The 22,749-nt window shown below is 46.9% G+C and overlaps 1 pseudogene across 1 annotated transcript in view; it reads left to right on the top strand.

Moving 5' to 3' along the window:
• Positions 1 to 22,749, top strand: part of LOC146866938 (lysine-specific demethylase 5B-like) — a 532,890-nt pseudogene that overhangs the window by 179,688 nt on the left and 330,453 nt on the right. Inside the window, exon 5 of the transcript XR_014966714.1 lies at positions 993 to 1,131. The product of XR_014966714.1 is annotated as a lysine-specific demethylase 5B-like (transcript). The remainder of the gene's footprint in view (positions 1 to 992; positions 1,132 to 22,749) is intronic.

Genomic DNA, 22,749 nt, shown 5'->3' with positions numbered 1-22,749 from the left:
GTCTTGGCTGGACCAGCCAAGACGACGGGAGACCACATCAGGTTTAAAGACGGGCTACTCACCGAGACCAAATTGGCACACCGGATGAGTCCTCTCCCGACCCTCGATCAACTTCCCTAACCTTAATTTAGTGTTTTTTACAAGTGTCTGTAAGTACGCCAACACTTAGACCACACACCTTAGTGCATGTGTAGGTACTTCACTTCTTTTTTACGTGGCGCCTTCCACCTTTGCCACTCACTAGCCTCACTAACCGGTCCTGAAGAAAGTCCCTCCCACACACCTTTTTGCGGGCTGAAAAATAGTCAACTAAGGATAATAATCTCCTAGTAGTTGCACCACACATTTTTAACTATATCCTGAGCCACCATTAATAAACTTTACAGGCAAGGATCCTCAGAGATATTTTTAATAAAAACTCACGACACATCACACATTTACACCACACTAGCTCTGCTGTAATTAGGCATCGTAGCTCAACCGGGGGGCATTCGGCCACCTGGTTGGGATCCCAATGAAGAAGCATGACACCATCCAGGTTGGTGTGTGAGGGGTCTTTTAAACACACCTAATGGGTCCATGTACTTACCACAATAGTGATTGTACCATACCGACATAGTGGGTTCGTCCACATTGTTTAGTCTATCATTACACTGTTAACATAAGTAATTTCTATAGGTGGCTCTGCGTTGTTGGCTCGAAAAGTAGTTACAGAAGAAACTGACGTCAGCGCATCAGGAGAGGGCTTAAGTGGACTCCATTTACATCACATCCGGAGGATGATGTCGCTACAGAGTCGACACCCTCTACTGACATGCAGAGGTACTGCTGCAAAAATATCCGGATCTAGTCGGGCACCTGGGGAGAATTCTAAGATAAGGAATCTGTGACTAGATCCCATCTCTACCAGATGAGGCGTTACCGAAGGTAAGTAACTTATTCATTAAGCCACGATGACTAGAAAATCAATCCTTGCTTATTTTTTCCCACAGGCCACACAGTTCAATTAGCGTTCTTGCGGCAGCATTGGCGGAAGTCGAGAATGTTCCTGCATATCTTCCAAATGGCTTGGCTTTGAAAGATGCTTTACAGAAAGCCAAAGAATGGATGCAGGAAGTGGATACCATGCAGGTGGGATAAAGTTGTTTGTCTACAGTTCCTATTGTTTCTCGTAACATTTTATTGTCTCACATGCAAGACAACAGTTTGTCGCCACTGAAAAAACAGTGTTTCTCACAGAAATTCTAAATGCCAAAAGAATTACCACTGGAACTTCATTGATTCAACCCTAATAAAGTCATTGGTGCTGTGCTAAACATTTGGTCCTTAAATTAAGTGGTGACCTATGGTCCTTTAACCAGTGTCCAGTCAGAACACATTTTAAAGAACAGAGTGGCAATTTATTTCAATGCAGGTCTGAACCCATTCAGAGGTACCTAAGCTCCACAAGATGGTGTAGGAGAGTAGGGTCTGCTTTCTATGTTCACCCCCACTTTTTGCTTTTGCTTTACTGGTTTTCGACTTAGATGTGGCTGTGGGCCTGCTAATCAGACCCACAGCCCTGCTGTTCTCTCTCTAAATTGATACTATGTACTTTAGGTGCATAACCCATTTGGATAGGATCACCTTATTGGCCCCTGTACAGTGTACCTTAGGTACCCAGGGCATAGGTATACCCTAGGCCTACCAGGGGCTGCAGCATGTATTATGCCACCCCTGGCCTGGCCTTCCATTATGACACAACTGGCTGATCACTCAGCTGGGGCAAGGTCGTGTAATCACTCCTTGCTTAGGTGTAGTATTCCTATACCTAACTTACATATAGACACATGTGTACCTATCAGCCACTCCTATGGCAGGCCTTAAAAATCGTGGAGGCAGAGTGCTTGGTAACATGTGAGATGGTGCTCTAGCATGAGCTGAGCCTGTCTGCAGCTTTCGGAACCATGTCCTTATAGCTGTTCTATGATATAGCCTACCATATACTCTTAAAGTGCCTTATAATCTTAAACGGTTATGGTAACTATGGTTTGGCTTTATCAAAACATGTCGTGTAAGGTGTCTAACACTTTGGAATAATACCCCCATCCCATTTCTGGGGATGAGGATATTATCCCTCCCTTCTAGAGGGAGAAGACATGTTGTAACCTACTTACCCGGTTAAAGTTAACCAGAGCCCCAGCATCACAAAATGGATGCTGCTGCCACAGACACGAGTCTGACCTCCTGCTGCTGGGAGTGATCCCGGCAAGGGAGGCTTGGACAATAGGTTTCCTGCCTTGGGAGGTGCGAGCACCACCCCAGACAGGCCTTAGTGTATTGGGGCAGGGAGGGATGAAAAGAATGAGACATGCCTGGGGCACACAAGGTGTCCCGTGCATAGTCCAGTTCAAACCGGTGCTGGGGCACTCCAGCCCCAGTCCTGGCGCGAAACTGGACAAAGGGAAGGGGGTGTAACCACCCCCCTCCCAGGTCCCACCCATAAGGCGTGACCTAGCTCCTGTTGTGGCAAGGGCCCTGCTTGGAGTATTCTCCAGAGTGGGCTTTCCAAAGGAGGTCATTTCTGACAGAGGTGCCAACTTCATGTCAGGATACTTGACTGCAATGTGGAAGGAGTGTGGTGTGAACTACAAGTTCACCACACCCTATCACCCACAGTGCAATGGGCTTGTTGAGAGATTCAACAAGACCCTAAAGGGAATAATAAAAGGTTTACCAGACAAGCTTAGGCGAAGATGGGACATCCTTTTACCCTGCCTTCTGTTTGCTTACAGAGAGGTCCCACAAAAGGGGGTTGGCTACAGCCCTTTTGAGCTTTTGTTTGGGCATCCTGTAAGAGGACCCCTATGTTTAGTAAGGGAAGGATGGGAGAGACCTCTCAGACAACCCAAACTTGACATAGTGGATTATGTACTTGGTCTCTGCTCCAGGATGGCAGAGTATATGAAGAAGGCTTCTAAAAACCTTGAGGCAAGCCAAGAACTCCAAAAAGCTTGGCATGACCAAAAGGCTGTGCTAACTGTTTACCAGCCAGGGCAGAAAGTGTGGGTGTTGGAGCCAGTGGCCCCAGCAGCACTCCAAGACAAATGGTCTGGACCCCACACTATTGCTGAGAAAAAGGGAGAAGTCACCTACTTGGTGGACCTTGGGACTCCCAGAAGCCCCCACAGGGTGCTTCATGTCAACAGATTGAAGGCATATGTTGACAGGGCAGACATGGGCTTACTCATGGCTACAGATGAGGGGCAGGAGGAAGAGAGTGACCCTCTCCCAGACCTGTTGACTCAGAACCCTGATGATGGCTCAGTTGATGGTGTGGTCTTTTCTGACAGCCTCACTGTCCATCAGCAACAGGACTGCAGACAGGTTCTGCAGTCCTACAGACATATGTTCTCTCTGACCCCAAGTCAGACAAACTGGTGCACCCATGAGGTGGACACTGGTGACAGTCTGCCTGTGAAGAGTAAAATCTACAGGCAACCTGACCATGTCAGGGACTGTATAAAAGTTGAGGTACAAAAGATGTTGGAGCTGGGAGTCATTGAACCTTCAGAGAGCCCTTGGGCTAGTCCTGTAGTCCTTGTGCCAAAGCCTCACACCCAAGATGGTAAGAGAGAGATGAGGTTTTGCGTGGATTACAGAGGTCTCAATGCTGTCACTAGGACAGATGCCCACCCAATACCTAGGGCAGATGAGCTCATTGACAGACTGGCAGCTGCTAAGTTTTTGAGCACATTTGACCTGACAGCAGGCTACTGGCAAATCAGACTAGCTGAGAATGCAAAGGCCAAAACTGCTTTCTCGGCCCCAGGAGGACATTATCAATTTGTGGTAATGCCCTTTGGTTTGAAGAATGCACCTGCCACTTTGCAAAGGTTGGTGAATCAAGTCCTTACTGGGTTGGATGATTATTGTGCAGCTTATCTTGATGATATTGCTGTCTTTAGCTCCACCTGGGAGGATCACCTGGTCCACCTGAGGAATGTTTTAGAGGCCCTGCAAAAGGCAGGCCTCACTATCAAGGCCACTAAGTGCCAGATAGGGCAGAGCAAGGTTGTATACCTGGGCCACCTAGTTGGTGGGGGTCAGGTTCAACCACTTGAGAGCAAGATCCAGACCATAAAGGACTGGACTCCTCCAACTACCCAGACTCAGGTCAGAGCTTTCTTGGGCCTGACTGGGTACTACAGAAAGTTTGTTAAGAACTATGGGTCCATTGTGACACCACTTAATGACTTGACCTCCAAGAAGATGCCAAAGAAAGTTCAGTGGACAGTAAGCTGTCAAAGAGCATTTGATGACTTGAAGCAGGCCATGTGCAGTGCACCTCTTCTGAAAAGTCCAGACTACTCCAAAGAGTTCATTGTCCAGACAGATGCTTATGAGTTAGGTGTGGGAGCTGTTCTTTCACAACTGAATGTAGATGGTCAAGACCAGCCCATTGCTTTTATAAGTAGAAGGCTGATCCCTAGAGAGAAACGTTGGCCAGCTATTGAGAGGGAGGCCTTTGCTGTGGTTTGGGCCCTGAAGAAGCTGAGGCCATACTTGTTTGGCACTCACTTCAAGATTCAGACAGACCATAAGCCCCTCTTGTGGCTAAATCAGATGAAGGGTGAAAATCCCAAACTTCTTAGGTGGTCCATTTCCCTACAGGGGATGGACTTCACAGTGGAACATAGACCTGGGACTGACCATGCCAATGCAGATGGACTCTCCAGATATTTCCACTTAGAACATGAAGACTCAACTGGTCAAGGTTAGTTTAATGTCCCTAAGTTTGGGGGGGGGGTTGTGTAGGAGAGTAGGGTCTGCTTTCTATGTTCACCCCCACTTTTTGCTTTTGCTTTACTGGTTTTCGACTTAGATGTGGCTGTGGGCCTACTAATCAGACCCACAGCCCTGCTGTTCTCTCTCTAAATTGATACTATGTACTTTAGGTGCATCACCCATTTGGATAGGATCACCTTATTGGCCCCTGTACAGTGTACCTTAGGTACCCAGGGCTTAGGTGTACCCTAGGCCTACCAGGGGCTGCAGCATGTATTATGCCACCCCTGGCCTGGCCTTCCGTTATGACACAACTGGCTGATCACTCAGCTGGGGCAAGGTCGTGTAATCACTCCTTGCTTAGGTGTAGTATTCCTATACCTAACTTACATATAGACACATGTGTACCTATCAGCCACTCCTATGGCAGGCCTTAACAATCCTGGAGGCAGAGTGCTTGGTAACATGTGAGATGGTGCTCTAGCATGAGCTGAGCCTGTCTGCAGCTTTCGGAACCATGTCCTTATAGCTGTTCTATGATATAGCCTACCATATACTCTTAAAGTGCCTTATAATCTTAAACGGTTATGGTAACTATGGTTTGGCTTTATCAAAACATGTCGTGTAAGGTGTCTAACACTTTGGAATAATACCCCCATCCCATTTCTGGGGATGAGGATATTATCCATCCCTTCTAGAGGGAGAAGACATGTTGTGACCTACTTACCCGGTTAAAGTTAACCAGAGCCCCAGCATCACAAAATGGATGCTGCTGCCACAGACACGAGTCTGACCTCCTGCTGCTGGGAGTGATCCCGGCAAGGGAGGCTTGGACAATAGGTTTCCTGCCTTGGGAATTGGGGCAGGGAGGGATGAAAAGAATGAGACATGCCTGGGGCACACAAGGTGTCCCGTGCATAGTCCAGTTCAAACCGGTGCTGGGGCACTCCAGCCCCAGTCCTGGCGCGAAACTGGACAAAGGGAAGGGGGTGTAACCACCCCCCTCCCAGGTCCCACCCATAAGGCGTGACCTAGCAGGTAACCCAGCCCCCCAGATTTGGATAAGAGTGGTAGCTGGGCCTCAGGAGATTAGATTATCCTGAACCTGCAACTTGAACAGAAACTCTGGACCTTCGACAATCGATGAAAGAAGAAGACTGAAGAATCTCCCTTGTGGCCAAGGAGTGGCTACCCTGTGCAAACAGGCACCATCAAGAGACTACCCTTTGCTTTGCTGAAGTTCTACGAGGGACCGACTGCAGAGCCCGACCAGAGCCTTGACTTCCAGACTTCTCCGAACCTGATCCACATCCACAGCCGAGCTGAGATCCGTGGAGGCGACGAGAGACGTGGGACCGGCTACCTGGGAAAAGTGGCGAGTATCTTCCAGCGCAGCTTCTGAGGCACCCTCGAAGTTGAGCACCAGGGATTGAGAAGCCCCAACGCCAAGCACCATCTGCACCGAAGATCAGCCCCCCACACTCCACGAGTCCCGCGTGGGGCCCATCTGCATTTTCCTGCTTGCCGCGTCTGTCCGGTTGCTTGCCCGTTGGCTAGTGGCCTTTGTGACGATGCACCCTGAAATCTTCACTGCTGGTTTGGCTCCTCCAGACTGGCTCCCGCTTCTTTGCAAAAGAGAAGCACCCCAGACCTTCCTGGTCTGCACCAGAAGCAAGTCCTCCGTTCTTCGTGGGTTCCGCTTGCCAAGGCTTGGTGAGTCCTAGTTCGACTTCGACGCCGCCGACAGCAAGAGCCTTCGTGGGACAGCACGCCTCCTGGTCCTGGTCGTCCTCGACGTCTCCTGGTCCCCGTGGCTGCAGCGACAAGCTTCACCTTCACCTGCAATCTTCACGATATCGCCTGGTTCCTTCCTGGTTCCACGTGGTCACTGGCTAGTGACCTTGACTCTGTCCCTTCTGCTTGCAGGTATCCGCTCTTCTTGATCCCAGTCTTGGGATCCACCGGAAACTCTTCACTGACTGCCTGTCAGCAACTTTCCTTCAGGCATCCATAGAAGTCCACGACGAAACCCGACGCAAGTTCACAACTATGCACCCGCAGTCCGTGGGCTAGGAAACTTGGGTACTTAGGTGCTCACAAGGGTAGTGACTATCCTAGGGTCTAGTTTCCGAGTCTCGACTCTCTAGCTGCTTCAGAAGTGTCCTTAAACTGTTAATTTCTAACTGCTAGTAATTCTATCGACTTTTACGCGTGAGTGTTTCCACTCTGCACCTGAATCCCGTGGGCCTCCCACTTCCTACCTGTTGCTAGTGTAGTGTAGCCCCAGCGATTCCCTAGGCCTAGGCCTATCCTATTTCCGTAACAGTGGTCCTTATACCACTTTCTTAGTATATGGTTTGCGTGGCCCCTAGGGCCTAACTGTATTACTTACCTGTGTGACTTAATGTATGCTTGAATAAGACTGTGTTGTACTTACCTCTAATCTCATAAAGAGTGCTGAGGGTTTGACTAGAATAAATACACTTTATTTTATATATATATCTGTTGTGGTGTCCTTTCATTTGGTATTCAAGGGAATATATATGGTATCACAGCTGGCTTCACATGCCATTCAGAGTTTAGCCTAAGACTGCTCTTGTCCATGCTACCACTAGGATAGCTGGTCTATAAGGTTGACTTTACAACCAATCACTATAAGGGTTGTTTGGACTGATATAAGGTGTGCCCTAGAACTAGTGACATCATACATCAGGCCAACTTCTCACAGATGGCCACTTCAGCCACCCTGCATAATGAGCTGAGCCTTTCTCCTTCAAGAAAGAAGGAAGATTTTACTTAACCCTGTAAGCATCGGTTTGTAGCGTGTTGTGCTGTAGATTCCCAGGCTCAGAACACTTCTGCACCTCCTTCGTACCCAAACTCTGCCGCACCATCAACTGCTTGTCAGAACCACGAGATAGTTTATCCGAAGTGCTTGCACAGGAACAGAGATGCTAATTCCCAACTCCCTCTACAAGGCAACCGGAGTTCCAGTAATATTCACCTGGACTCCGAAACCACCCTGCAGGGGGAAGGGGGGAGTGGATAAAATAATAAACAAAGAAGAGACTGGTCCTGAAACTCCGGTTCTCCGCTATCCTTCTCAGCTTCTTCCTATGCTGTTGTCAGCTCTTGTAAATGAGAACCTTAAACAAGAAGACAACACAATAACTTTCTTGTTCCCTTCTGCTTCTACACTCTCTCCCTCTCTTCGTATTTTCACCTACCCTGGGTTTCAAGCTCTGTGCCCCTCTTCTGTATGTCTGTCTTGTTGTGTGGTGATTTTTCTTTCCATTCTTTTCTGTGATTCTGGTTCTTCCTTCCAACTCTTTTCTCTACAAAACATCCTTCTGTTAATTCTATCTCAAAACCTTTTTTCCTTTTTTCGAATAAATATTTAAAACTAGAAATGTATTATTCTTTGGCTTACTTCGGGAGTGGATATTTCTAGCTGTCCTCTTCTTCCGTGTGTTCTTCTTGAAGTGATTTTTACTCTATAATATTCTTGCGCTAAGCTATTGTGTTCCTTGCTTTTCCTTATTTCCAGCTACACGGTTCTAGAGAACTATGGTGAGTATATTTATTATATAGTTTATTTCTTGTCTCTATAGTAACATGTCTTTTTATTCCTCGGGGCGTATTACAGAAGACTAGGACTAACGGGTACGTCTTCTAAGAATTCTCTTCTGTCATATACTTTACATTTGATTTTCCCAGGCCCCTCAAAAGTACTTAGCTTCGGTCTTCTTTTTTCTGTCACCGGATGGCGCCAACGACCTCCAAATATCTGCTCGAGATCAACGGAGATGATTGGAAGTCTTCACGAAGGTTGAAGTGAATTCTTCATCTTTTGTCTCAGAAATTCTTCAGAATCTTCTCTGTGCTTCTCTCGGAATTGTGAAAGAATTCTGACATGGAAACTATTCAGTTACTCTGACGTTATCAATTAACTCTACAGCTGCTCTCTCTAATCGGCTCAGGAACTCTAATCTCTAACTGCTCTCTCTCTGAATTACCTCAGTGAAGTGCGTCGTCCTCTAGGAGCGCGCGCCTCTCCTAACCTCGGAACACCTGTGGGGAGAAAGACTAGACTGCCGCTATGCTTCCAGCGCGGCCGCCATCTTGGAGTTCCTTTTTCTATTTAATTCAGTCCATGAATTTTCCTTTGCCCATCTGTTCAGTCTTGGGCGGTCGAAAGACCCCAACGTTGCTCCCATTGTCACCTCTTCGTTCTCTGGAGGCCTGACAGTACCCCCCAACAAAGGAGGTCTGCTCATTCCTGGTTTGGTTGGGAATTTTTGATGAAATGATTTCACCAATCTAGGAGCATGAACATCTGATTCTAGTTCCCAAGACCGCTCCTCAGGACCATAGCCCCTCCAGTCTATCAAGTAATATAACTTTCCTTTTACCACTTTGGAATCTAGAATTTCTTTCACCTCGTACTCAACCCCTGATTCTAACTGAATGGGTTTTGGTGTCAATTCACTGCGTAAGCCTGCTGATGCCTTTTTTAACAAGGAAACATGAAAAACAGGATGAATTTTCAATTTAGGAGGTAATTTTAACTGGTAGTTAACTGGTGAGGTTTTCTCTTCTATCAGATATGGTCCTATGAATCTGGGCTGAAATTTCCTGTTTCCTTTTAGTCTAAGGTTCTTTGTGCTTAACCAGACTCTATCTCCTTTTTCTAGGGAAGGACCCTCTCGTCTCTTTTTATCTGCATATTGTTTGTATTTCTGTTTTGCCTGTTCTAAATTTTGTTTAGCAGTTTGATGGACCCTACCCAGATGGGTCACTAGATATTTTACTGCTGGAACGGAAATATCCGTTTGTCTAATAGTTGCATTTGGGTGTCTCCCATAATTTAAATAAAATGGGGAATAACCTGTCGAGACATTTTTGGCGTTGTTATGTGCGAATTCTGCCGCCCATAACAACTCTGACCACTCTCCTTCTTGCTTCAGAAGGAACAGCCTCAAGTACTGCTCTAACTCCTGATTCGCTCTCTCAGTTTGCCCGTCTGTCTCTGGATGATAGCTAGTCGAATACTTAGCTTCAATTCCCAATCCACCCACAAAGGCCTTCCAAAAATGAGATACAAATTGTGTTCCCCTATCAGAAATAATGACCTTGGGGACCCCATGTATCTTTACAATTTGTGTAGTGAAGTGGTGGGCTAACTGTTTGGCTGTTGGAATTCTCTTTAGGGCCATAAAGTGCGCCATCTTAGAAAATGCATCTACGAACACTAGAATAGTATTATAACCCAAACTTGAAGGTAAATCCACTATTAGATCTAATGTAACTGTATGCCATGTATATGGTGGAGTGGGTAGGGGTTGCAACAACCCTTTGGGGGCCTGCCGTTCCGATTTCCCCTGTGCGCAGATCTCACAAGTTCTAACGTACTCCTCAATGTCTCTGGTCATATGCGGCCACCAATAATGTCTCTTGATCAACTCTTCTGTTTTCGTTTCTCCTTTGTGCCCTGCCAAAAGATTGTCATGACATTCAGCCATCACCTGATTCCGTAACTCCGGGGTTGGCAAGTAGAGAGCTTCCTTAAAGTAAGGCAACTGTTGCTGAATGTTTCTTTCCTTGTCTTCCTCAACCCATTCCTGTATTTCCGCTGGGCTCATTCGTTTGAGGATCTGCTCCTTTAAGTCAGAAGATATTGTAGCTCCAATTATTTTGTCACCCGAAATTATTGTTTGATCTTTGATTTGATTCTTCTGGTCATTTGTTCCCAATCTGGATAGAGCGTCCGCTTTCCCATTCTGGGCTCCTGGTCTATAGGTAATCACGAAATCATAGTCCGCGAAGTACAATGACCAACGGAGTTGTCTTGGTGTTAGTGTCCGGGCAGACTTCAAAAATTTCAAATTTCTGTGGTCGGTGAAGACTGTCACTTGATGCTGAGCCCCCATGAGATAGTGTCGCCACTCTTTAAATGCATCCTTGATTGCCAGTAACTCTTTTTCTGTTATGGTGTAATTTATCTCTGCAGGTGTTAGTTTTCGTGATCTGTAGGCGACTGGATGTAATTGACCGGTTACCTTTTGCCGTTGGGATAATACCCCTCCAACTGCCAGATCTGAGGCGTCCGTTTCCACATAAAAAGGTTCAGTCGGGTCAGCATGTAGGAGTATCGGTGCGGTCGTGAAGTCTTTTTTTAGGAGTTAAAAGGCACTCTCCGTTTCTTCCGTCCATTCGAAACGCACTCCTTTTCTCAGTAGACGCGTCAAGGGTAATATTTTTCGTGAAAATTCGCTTATAAATCTTCGATAGAAGTTCGCGAACCCGATGAAACTCTGGACCTCCTTGACACACTCTGGGGATTTCCAACCTACCACGGCCTTCACCTTCTGCTCGTCCATTTTCATTCCAGCCGGAGATAAAACAAAACCCAAAAATTCCACTTGGGAGACCCCGAATGCACATTTCTCCAATTTTACAAATAATTTGTTTTCTCAAATCTTCTGTAGCACTCTCCTTACTTGTTCCTGGTGTTGACTCGTGTCTGACGAATAGATTAAAATGTCGTCGATGTACACTATTGCGCATTGATCAATATACTCACTGAGGACATCGTTGATGAAATGCTGGAAGGCAGCCGGGGCGTTGCACAGCCCGTAAGGCATAACTTGATATTCAAACAGCCCAAATCGAGTCCTGAAGGCTGTCTTCCATTCATCCCCCTCGCGTATCCTCACAAGATGGTAGGCTCCTCTAAGATCTAGTTTGGTATAGATCTGCGCTCCCTTCAACTGATCCAATAAAACAGAAATCAGAGGAAGCGGGTATCGGTTCTTTTTGGTGATCTTATTGATTGCGCGATAGTCTATACAGGTTCTGAGATCTCCCTCCTGCTTTTTGGGCACGAAGAAAAGAGGCGAAGATACGGGTGACTGGGATGGACGAATGAATCCATTCGCAAGATATTTATCCAAGTATTCCTTCAAGTGATGATGTTCTTTTTCTGTCAACGCGTATACCCGACTGCAGGGGAGATTACAACCTGGCTCTAGATCTATTTTACAATCATAAACCCGGTGAGGTGGCAATTGTTCTGCTTCTATTTCGTCAAAAACATCGGCAAAATCTTCATATTCCGACGGAATCTTCTGGGAGTCTATCGCACAGACAGACATCTCCGCTGTGCACAAGGCCTGAGCTGGATTACACTCTCTGGTTCCTTCTTTTGTTTCAAAACAATTTTTTCGACAATATTCTGAATCCATCACTATGGTTCTTGTGCTCCAGTTTATTGTTGGGTTATGCTCCGTGAGCCATGGAAGGCCCAGGATAAGTTGAAACTGTGGTGCGTCAATTAGATTGAATTGAATGAGTTCTTCGTGTCCATCACAGTAAATCAATTGTACCTGTTCAGTATGACTCACTATTGGTCCAGATGAGAGATTCGTCCCATCTACAGCCCGAACCGGTTCACTCTTGGGTTTCAAGATAGCTCGTAACCCCACCTTGGCAGCAAATTTTATATCACAAAAGTTTCCGGTGGCTCCGGAATCTATCATCACTGAAACTTCTGTCAACGTTTCTTGCCGGAACTTGAGTACCATGGATAGAATTAGATGTGGAGCTGACGACTGTAGAGTGTTAGCCACTTGATGTTCTTTTGGAGTTGACTTCTGATTAGCATCCACCGGTCCAACTCCCTCTACTGGTGGTGCTGCGAGTTTTCCTTCGGCTTAAAGGGGGTCTTCGGTTTTCTTGGACAACCCCTAACAAAATGCCCACTGGAGCCACAATACATACAAAGATTTCCTGCCCTTCTTTTCTCTTTCTCTTCTTTGGTTAGGGGACCTCTTATCGTTCCAATTTGCATGGGTTCCGAATTCATTTGTCCTTCCACTGCCTTGTTTCCTTCCGGCCGAACCCGGTCAAATCTTGGAGCTATTGGCCTGAAGTCCTTCCTTTTTTCTCCTCTTCTCTCTCCTTGACGAAAGTCTATTTCCAAGACCAGGTCCACTAATTCTGAGATTCCTGTGGGTCTATTTGGTATTTGTGCCAAAACATCTTTAAGTTCATCTCTTAAACCTCTATAAAAAACTGCAGCTCTTTTGCTTTCCGGCCAGTCTGTTTCCACGACTAACTTATTGAATTGGGCCAGATAAGCTACTAGATCTCGATTTCCCTGTCTCAGGTCCAATAATTCATTATCTACTGCTTGAGATATTCTTCGTGTGTCGAAAATTCGAAGAAATTCTTGCTTGAAGTTTTCATAGTTTTGTAGCAGAGGATCATCCCGGGAAACCAGAGGCATTGACCAGGACGCCGCATCTCCACTCAAGTACGATAAAACAAAGGCCACCCTAGACTGCGCATCAGGGAAGATGGAAGGGCGACACATGAAATGCAAAGAGCACTGCGTGATGAATAGCTGTGCCTTTTGTGGGTCCCCACTAAAACGCTCGGGAGGAGCCAACGGAATAACTGGGGACAATGAATGGATTACTTGTGTGGTTATTCTATTTGGGTCTTCAGTAGATGGACCTAACGCGTCCCTCCCTGAACCGAAGGGTTGCTTGACTCGTTGAACTAACTCAGCTGTCTCTTTTCTCGAGTTCATCACCTCCTGCCTCAAGTTTTGGTTTTCCTCTCTTACCGCCACTAACTCCTTTTGAATGGTCTCTAACACTACTCCCAGAATCTGTAAGTTTATTCCTTCTGCCATCTCTGTCCAGGTGCAAGTATATCACTTGGGCACTTCACTCTGTCAGAACCACGATATAGTTTATCCGAAGTGCTTGCACAGGAACAGAGATGCTAATTCCCAACTCCCTCTACAAGGCAACCGGAGTTCCAGTAATATTCACCTGGACTCCGAAACCACCCTGCAGGAGGAAGGGGGGAGTGGATAAAATAATAAACAAAGAAGAGACTGGTCCTGAAACTCCGGTTCTCCGCTATCCTTCTCAGCTTCTTCCTATGCTGTTGTCAGCTCTTGTAAATGAGAACCTTAAACAAGAAGACAACACAATAACTTTCTATATATGGTATCACAGCTGGCTTCACATGCCATTCAGAGTTTAGCCTAAGACTGCTCTTGTCCATGCTACCACTAAGATAGCTGGTCTATAAGGTTGACTTTACAACCAATCACTATAAGGGTTGTTTGGACTGATATAAGGTGTGCCCTAGAACTAGTGACATCATACATCAGGCCAACTTCTCACAGATGGCCACTTCAGCCACCCTGCATAATGAGCTGAGCCTTTCTCCTTCAAGAAAGAAGGAAGATTTTACTTAACCCTGTAAGCATCGGTTTGTAGCGTGTTGTGCTGTAGATTCCCAGGCTCAGAACACTTCTGCACCTCCTTCGTACCCAAACTCTGCCGCACCATCAACTGCTTGTCAGAACCACGAGATAGTTTATCCGAAGTGCTTGCACAGGAACAGAGATGCTAATTCCCAACTCCCTCTACAAGGCAACCGGAGTTCCAGTAATATTCACCTGGACTCCGAAACCACCCTGCAGGGGGAAGGGGGGGAGTGGATAAAATAATAAACAAAGAAGAGACTGGTCCTGAAACTCCGGTTCTCCGCTATCCTTCTCAGCTTCTTCCTATGCTGTTGTCAGCTCTTGTAAATGAGAACCTTAAACAAGAAGACAACACAATAACTTTCTTGTTCCCTTCTGCTTCTACACTCTCTCCCTCTCTTCGTATTTTCACCTACCCTGGGTTTCAAGCTCTGTGCCCCTCTTCTGTATGTCTGTCTTGTTGTGTGGTGATTTTTCTTTCCATTCTTTTCTGTGATTCTGGTTCTTCCTTCCAACTCTTTTCTCTACAAAACATCCTTCTGTTAATTCTATCTCAAAACCTTTTTTCCTTTTTTCGAATAAATATTTAAAACTAGAAATGTATTATTCTTTGGCTTACTTCAGGAGTGGATATTTCTAGCTGTCCTCTTCTTCCGTGTGTTCTTCTTGAAGTGATTTATACTCTATACTATTCTTGCGCTAAGCTAGTGTGTTCCTTGCTTTTCCTTATTTCCAGCTACACGGTTCTAGAGAACTATGGTGAGTATATTTATTATATAGTTTATTTCTTGTCTCTATAGTAACATGTCTTTTTATTCCTCGGGGCGTATTACAGAAGACTAGGACTAACGGGTACGTCTTCTAAGAATTCTCTTCTGTCATATACTTTACATTTGATTTTCCCAAGCCCCTCAAAAGTACTTAGCTTCGGTCTTCTTTTTTCTGTCACCGGATGGCGCCAACGACCTCCAAATATCTGCTCGAGATCAACGGAGATGATTGGAAGTCTTCACGAAGGTTGAAGTGAATTCTTCATCTTTTGTCTCAGAAATTCTTCAGAATCTTCTCTGTGCATCTCTCGGAATTGTGAAAGAATTCTGACGTGGAAACTATTCAGTTACTCTGACGTTATAAATTAACTCTACAGCTGCTCTCTCTAATCTGCTCAGGAACTCTAATCTCTAACTGCTCTCTCTCTGAATTACCTCAGTGAAGTGCGTCGTCCTCTAGGAGCGCGCGCCTCTCCTAACCTCGGAACACCTGTGGGGAGAAAGACTAGACTGCCACTATGCTTCCAGCGCGGCCGCCATCTTGGAGTTCCTTTTTCTATTTAATTCAGTCCATGAATTTTCCTTTGCCCATCTGTTCAGTTTTGGGCGGTCGAAAGACCCCAACGTTGCTCCCATTGTCACCTCTTCGTTCTCTGGAGGCCTGACACTGCTCCATCGAGTCCACCACCTTCCCTGAAGCCTGGAAATATGCAGAGGTCAACCCACTGCTGAAGAAACCCTCTGCTGACCTTGACGAATCTGAATAACTACAGACCCATCTCTCTGCTCCCCTTCCCAGCCAGAGTCATTGAGAAAGTCATCAACGCCTAACTTTGAGTTCATTGAAATGAACCACAACCTGGACCTCTCCCAATCGAGCAATCACAGCATCGAGACCACTCTCCTCGCCGCTACAGACATCTGCACCCTCCTCGACTGAGGCAAGGCTGCTGCCCTCATCCTCCTGGATCTCTCCGCCGCCTTCGACACATCTCCCACCGCACCCTCTGCGCAAGACTCCACAATGCCGGCATCCGCAGCAAAACCCTAGAATGAATCAGCTTTTCCTCACCAGCCAAACAGTCAGACTCCCATCGTTAAACTCATAACCCACAGAGATCAGCTGCGGAGTGCCTTAGTAATACTCCCTGAGCCCCACCCTCTTCAACATCTACATGCCCCCGCTTGCAGCCATTGTCAGAAGCCACGGACTCAGCATTGTCTCCTATGCCGAGGACACCCAGCTGATTCTCTCCCTCCCAAACGAACCTACAGCTGCCAAAAGCAACTTACACAACGGAATGAAGGCAGTCACCACTTGGATGATGGACAGCTTTCTCAAGCTCAACTCAGACAAGACCAGAGTCCTCAACTTGGGCTCCACCCCCTTCACCTGGGACAACTCCTGGTGGCCCACAGCACTCTGAACCCCCCTCACACCCACCCACATAGGAAACCTCTGCATCTCCCTGGACTCCATGCAGTCTCATCCACCTGCTTCCACACTCTCTGCCTGCTTCGTAAGATCTTCAAATGGATCCCCACTGAGTCCAGGAAAACGGTCACCCATGCGCTCGTCAAAAGCAGACTCTACTACCGCAACGCACTCTACGCCGGCATCACCCAGAAACACCTAAAGAAACTGCAGAACATCCAGAACGCCTGTGCCAGACTCATCCTGAACATCCCACGCCACAGTCACATCACTGGCCACCTGAGACCTTCACTGGCTTCATATTAACAAAAGAATTACTTTCAAGCTCCTCACGCATGCCTACAAAGCCCTCCACAACGCTGGACCTGCATACCTCAACCACCACCTCTCATTTTACACTCCCACCAGACATCTTCGCTCTACCCAACTAGCCCTGGCCACCATCCCACAGATCCCCAAGACCACAGCTGGAGGAAGTTCCTTCTACCTTGCTGCGAAGATCAGGAACTCCTTGCCTCTTCACCTCAGGCAATCGCCATCGCAATTCAAGAAGGCCCACAAGACCTGGCTGTTCGACTGAACAGCAGGACCCCCATCCTCACTGCCCCCCTCACCCTCCCCAACCACCCCACCCCCCCCAACCACCCAGCACCTTGAGACCCTAGCAGGTAAATAGTCGCGCTTTACAAGAAACTTGATTGATTGCCATCTAGAGTTGGGCTCCGATGTTTACGTGTTATTTTTCTTTGAAGAAAATCTTACTTGGCAATGAGCATTGTTAATTTAGTAATTTATTGGTCACTTCACTCTGAGGGTTGAATGGACGTTTAACCAAGGCATCCTACAATGGAAGTCTTGAATGTGCTTGGTGAGGGGTCCCTTAGGTTAGCACAATTTGAGCTGAAGTCCTTAGGGGCCCTCTTTAGTACCTCAGGCCCTAGGTACCAGAATACCATTTACTAGGGACTTACAGAGGGTGCTATAGATTTTGCCAATTGGGGGTACAATTGCATTGTTTTGGGAAAGGGCTCTGGCACTGGGTACCTGGTTCGCAGAACCCAGTGCACTTTGTCGATCACATCATGTACCAGGCAAAAAGTGGGTGTGACCATGCCATTCCTACATTCAGGCACACAGTGAGGGTGCTGTCGTGCTTTCACTCATGGTTTGCACCATGACACGCAGGCTGCATGCAGTTTGTATGTACGTTCCTTAGGGTGGCATAATACATGCTGCTGCCATGAGGGACCTTCTTTAGTACCCATGTCCAGAGGTACCAGGGGTACTACTTACACAGGACATATAGAAGTGCTGAAGTGTGTGCCAATTGTATTACAATTAGGCCATTTTACCTTGTGTTTAGGAAAAGAGCACTGGTCCAATATTCTACCCTGCAAAAACACTCTCTCCCCAGAACATCAGACACTTCTCAGGGAGGAGGATCAGGTGCTCCTCCTCAAAGGGGCCATAGAACCTCATCAAGAGGGCACGGGAGTATACTCTCTACTTCCGGATCTCCAAAAAGGATGGCTCCCTCAGGCCCCTAAACTAATACATCTTGTCAGAACACTTTCTCATTGTCACAATTCAGGATGTCATCCTGCTTCTGCAGCAAGGTAACTTCATGGCCCTCTTGACCTGAAGAACGCCTATTTTCACATACCAATGCAACTAGCCCATCGCAGATATCTCAGGTTTGTGATCAGCAGAAGGCATTACTAGTTCAAGGTGCTAACTTTCGGGGTGACCACTGCACCTCGGGTGTTTACCAAATGCATTGCGGTGGTGGCTGCTCACCTGTGCAGGCAGGGGTTGAACGACTTTGTCCTACCTGGACAACTGGCTGATCAAAAGGGCCACCTGCCAACAATGCTGCGAGAGCACACAGGTCACGATAAACCTCCTAGACTAGCTGGGGTTTACCATCAACGCCATGAAATCTCACCTCCAAACCCTCCAGATCCAACACTACCTAGGAGCAATACTCCGCTCAGAAGTTGGCTAGACTTAGCCAAACCAAACACAGGTACAGTCCTTCCAGGCACTGATTCCTCAATTCCAACCAGATGAGTCAGGACAGTCATGTGCCTTCTAGGCATGATGACCTCCTGCATTGCCATAGTTACGCACGTCAGATTGCTTATGATTCCATTACAGGAATGCCTAGCGGAGCAATGCTCTTAAGCGAAGGGTCATTGGGATGATCTAGTGTTGATCGGCCACCACACATATCATTCTTTGCAGTGGTGAATCACCAACAACCTGTTGCAGGGGTGCCCTTTTCTCGACGCAGTTCAGCAGGTGACCATCACAACGAACAGGGTGTGGTGCGCACTTGCAGTACATGACTGTCCAGGCCAATGGGAACCCACCCAGACACCAGGGCCTCCACATCAGTTTCCTGGAGTGGTTTACCGTTTATCTGGCATAGAAGGCTATCCTACCTAATCTGAACAGTAAAGTTGTTCTCGCCTTGATAGACATGATGGCCATTAACTACCTTAATAAACAGCACTCTGTCACCCCAGCTCTGTTAGCCGAGAGCATTTAGTGTTGGACTCTCCGCTGCAAGATTCACCTCCTGGTGGAGTATCTCCCAGGAATAGATAATTACTTCGCTGCCCTCAGCAGAATGCTGAAACAAGTCCACGAGTGGGAGCTCCACTCTAGAGTTCTCCTCCCTTAATTCCAGCAGTGGTGGTACCCTCATGTAGACCTCTTCATTGCTGTCAAATGCCCAAACTTTGCCTCCAGGTTCCCACAGTCCATGAGCAAAGCACTATGGATGAATTGGCCAGGGATATTTGCCTATGCTTTTCTGCCTCTTCCCCTACTTCCGTTTGTGGTTCAGAGGCTACTGTCGACATCCCTTGGCCTCATCCCGGTGGCCCCCACTTGGGCCCTCCAGCCCTTGTTCACCACCCTACTGGAACTTAATATTCTCTCGTAAGAGGCTCCACAAAGGCAAGACCTTCTCACGCAGAACCATGTGGAAATCAGGCACCAAGGTTGCTCAGTCTTGTGATCTGGCTCCTGAGGTCTTGGAGTTTGGATGCCTTAACCTTCCACCTGAATGCATGAGCTTCCTTAAAGAAGCACACAGGCCTACCACGCGCGCCAGTTACACTCTCAAATTGAATCAGTTTGTCCATTGCCACTCTAAGCAAATCGATCCTTTGACCCCTTAGGGGCCAGTACATCGTCTGCTACCTACTCCACTTGCAGGTGTGTGGTCTGGCCTTCACTTCCATTCGCTTTCACCTGGCTGCTGTAGCTGCCTATTTTCAGAACAGACAACACATCTCCCTCCTCCATATACCAGTCACCAGGGCTTTCCTGGAGGCCCTCACGAGTATTCCCTCCTTGGGTCTCCCCGGGCCCTACGTGGAACCTCAACATTGTCCTCACAAGACTGAATACCCCCCTTTGAGCAGCTCCACCCCTGCCCCGTTCAATTCCTTTCTTAGAAGGTGCCATTTCTCGTTGCCATTACTTCACGAAAGCGTGTGAGTTCCAGCCATTAACCCTAAAGAAACCTGTCTTTGAGTGACACAGGAACAGGGTTGTCCTCTGCACCAATCCTAATGTCCTCCCAAAGGTTGTCCCCCCGTTTCACCTAAATCAGTCCAGTGAACTTCTTTTGTTCTTCCCACAACCTGATTCTGTTGCAGAACGGGCTCTCCACACCTTAGATCAGAGGTCTTCAAACTTTTGTAGGTTGAGCCCCCCCAGCTGTATTGTTTTAGATGTCGGGGGCCCCCCCACCATCTGACAAATTTCTGGAATCTGGTACACTAAATAATCAACCGCCACCCGCATATCCCAGGCATATTCGGCAAATAATGTTCAACACAATAAGTGTGTTTAGTAAACTGCAGGTTTGTGAGTGGGTGTGGTTAAATGGCAGAGGCGTATTACTCAGCTCAAAACACAGTTTTCCAAGATAAAATGTGCACAAATAATTTTTACTAGGATGCTTTGTTTTACACATGACATATAAGGATATTAACACCACCAACATTAATGTGATGAGTGTGCCTGTTTTTCGCCACATACAGAAATTCTAAAAGTGTTTGCATCTAATATTCATAGATAGTGATGTGTGTTTTCACTGTTGTAACACCGCAGCAGCCCACTAATTTGACAGCGCATAATATCTGTGACATCCTCCAATTTCTCATGTGTGAGGACCCGTTCTGATCTAAAATAAACTTTTTTATGGTTGTTGCATTAAACAAACACATTTCTCTGCAAATAGTAATAGACTCTCTCACATCAATCACATTAAAAAGAAATGAAAAAAACTGTATTTACAAGAATCTGTTTAGGAATTATTCCAGGCCATCAGGGCAAAAACAGAGCTGTCACTATCAAGGGGCCCCCTGAAAGGCTGGATTGCAGTGCATGTAAATGTGTACTTTTGTAATTTAGGACGAAAACCTTGATGGGGCGCAAGATGCCCATACTTTGTAAGGGGTGGTGCAACTAGACCTGAAATTTGGTGGCGGGGCTAACACACCCAGCCATGGCTGGCCCTAGCACTGGTCGCACTCAGTGCAACAGTTTTTTTTGGTGCCCCCTCCCCCATTTCCTCCTTCTCCATGAATTCCCTCACTACCACTCACCAACAATGCACCTCATCTCTCTATAGCTACCTTTCTGACAAACATTGCATTTTTTTTATAACGCATCTCATAGTTTGCTCACACTCAGTTCTTCTTTGTAGCAGGCACATTAACCATCTGCGCTGTATGAGTTGCAGGAGTGCCCATGTGAGTGCACGGTAAGGGATGCGACAGTGTGAGAGTACTTGCAAACGCAACGCCTCCCAGAAGCCAGCACCCGGTGCGGTGGCACGGGTCGCACCACCCTAAAGCCAGGCCCTGGTTGCAGCAGCCCGGGCTGAGACACAATGGGGTGGGGGGCTAAAGCCCTTTTATCCCTATGGGCGTTGCGCGCCTGATGGTATCCTACTGCTCCAAGAGACAGCACAGGTCGAAGGGTGGGGGTCACTGAGACAGAAACGCAGACAACATCACACATGTAGAACATCACCTTCTAATGTGCAATGAATTGTGAGAATGGCATGTAAACCAATATTTAGGGCACATTTTACAACAAGAGTCCATGGGTGTTGCTGCCCCTCTGTCCTATACTGAAGGAAGATGTGCAGTAACTGAAAGCAAGACATAAACCAACTGTGTCACTTTTACGCTCCTCCCCTTTTCTCCCAGTATTTCTCAGGTGCAGGCCTTCGATGCTGGTAATTACACCTGCATTGCCTCCTGCCAGGCGTCTGTAGCCGAGAGGACATTCATCCTTCTGGTCCAGAGTAGGTGCCCGTCGCACTTTATTGGATGACATACTTAAGTATGAAAGTCGTACGGGTAGAATAAATAGAAAAGGTTATAGAAACCTCAGCCAGAAGCAGTGGAAAGGAAAGGGATCTCTGTGATTGTCTAATTATTCCTGTAGAGAAGGCAATTGATTTAACGTTATGATAAATTTTGAAACCCCTGGGTTTCGGGTGGCGCAGGTGTAGCAGAGTAGATGCCTCCGCAGATGTTATCTCCCTATTTACGTATTGTATTTCAGTGATGGTATCTTGTCACATTTTGGCACTTCAAAGCAAATCAAGATAATGCTACAATACCAAAAAATGCAAACTGAGATGGAACTAGGGAAATATAGACATTCATAGCAGGCAAACCGTGCATGGCGTGTCGAAGGTGGAAGCAGAGGACATGCATTACAGTATAATCAGTGGAACTCCAGGGTGTGGTTTATGTAAAGTGCCCTGCTGGAATTTAAGTGGTTAAAATCTAAGGTCCAAGCTCTCTTTGTGCCCATTTTAGAATGTCGAATTCTGCACTAACACTGTTTTCTGCAGATTCTGAAGTTACTGCAGCCCTGGAAGGAGGCTATATGCAGGGGCATTGATACCACAGGAGATGTTTGTGTAATTTTAAGAGAAATGTTCTCTCCGTTCTGGGAAGAGCTAAGAGCTAACCGTCCCAGGACAGGGTTAATTCCTAGAGCTGAAATGTTGGTTGCTTTCGGTTTCATAACAGAGGAGACTCTTTGAATTCTACTGCAGCTGAAGCACTTCAGCTCTAGGAATTAACACCTTCTTGGGAGGATTAGCTTTTCAAAATAGACAAAAGCATGGGCCCCTCGTGCCCCACCGATTTCCCCTCCCTCCCCCCTACAGCCCTCTGTTACCGCCGAAGCCCCGGGCTGATTATCTGCTGCTCTGGAGGGACAGTGGAAAACAAAGGTGAGTTTAGGGTGGAGTGCGCGCCCCCCCTGAGAGGGGGGCGCGCCCCACAGATTGAAGAACTCTGCCTTAGATGTAAAGTGAGCCCTTGTGTACTATGTCGATAGTACAAAATCTTTCAGGAAGATGCATCAACTCTTTGTTGCATTCTCTAAGTCACATAAATGAAAGGCCCTGTCCAAATCAGGCATAGCGAGAGGGATAGTCAAATAGA

The sequence above is a fragment of the Triturus cristatus genome, chromosome 1_2, assembly GCF_964204655.1.
Source record: "Triturus cristatus chromosome 1_2, aTriCri1.1, whole genome shotgun sequence".
Classification (NCBI taxonomy): Eukaryota; Metazoa; Chordata; class Amphibia; order Caudata; family Salamandridae; genus Triturus; species Triturus cristatus.
This window is presented reverse-complemented; position numbering and strand designations above follow the sequence as displayed.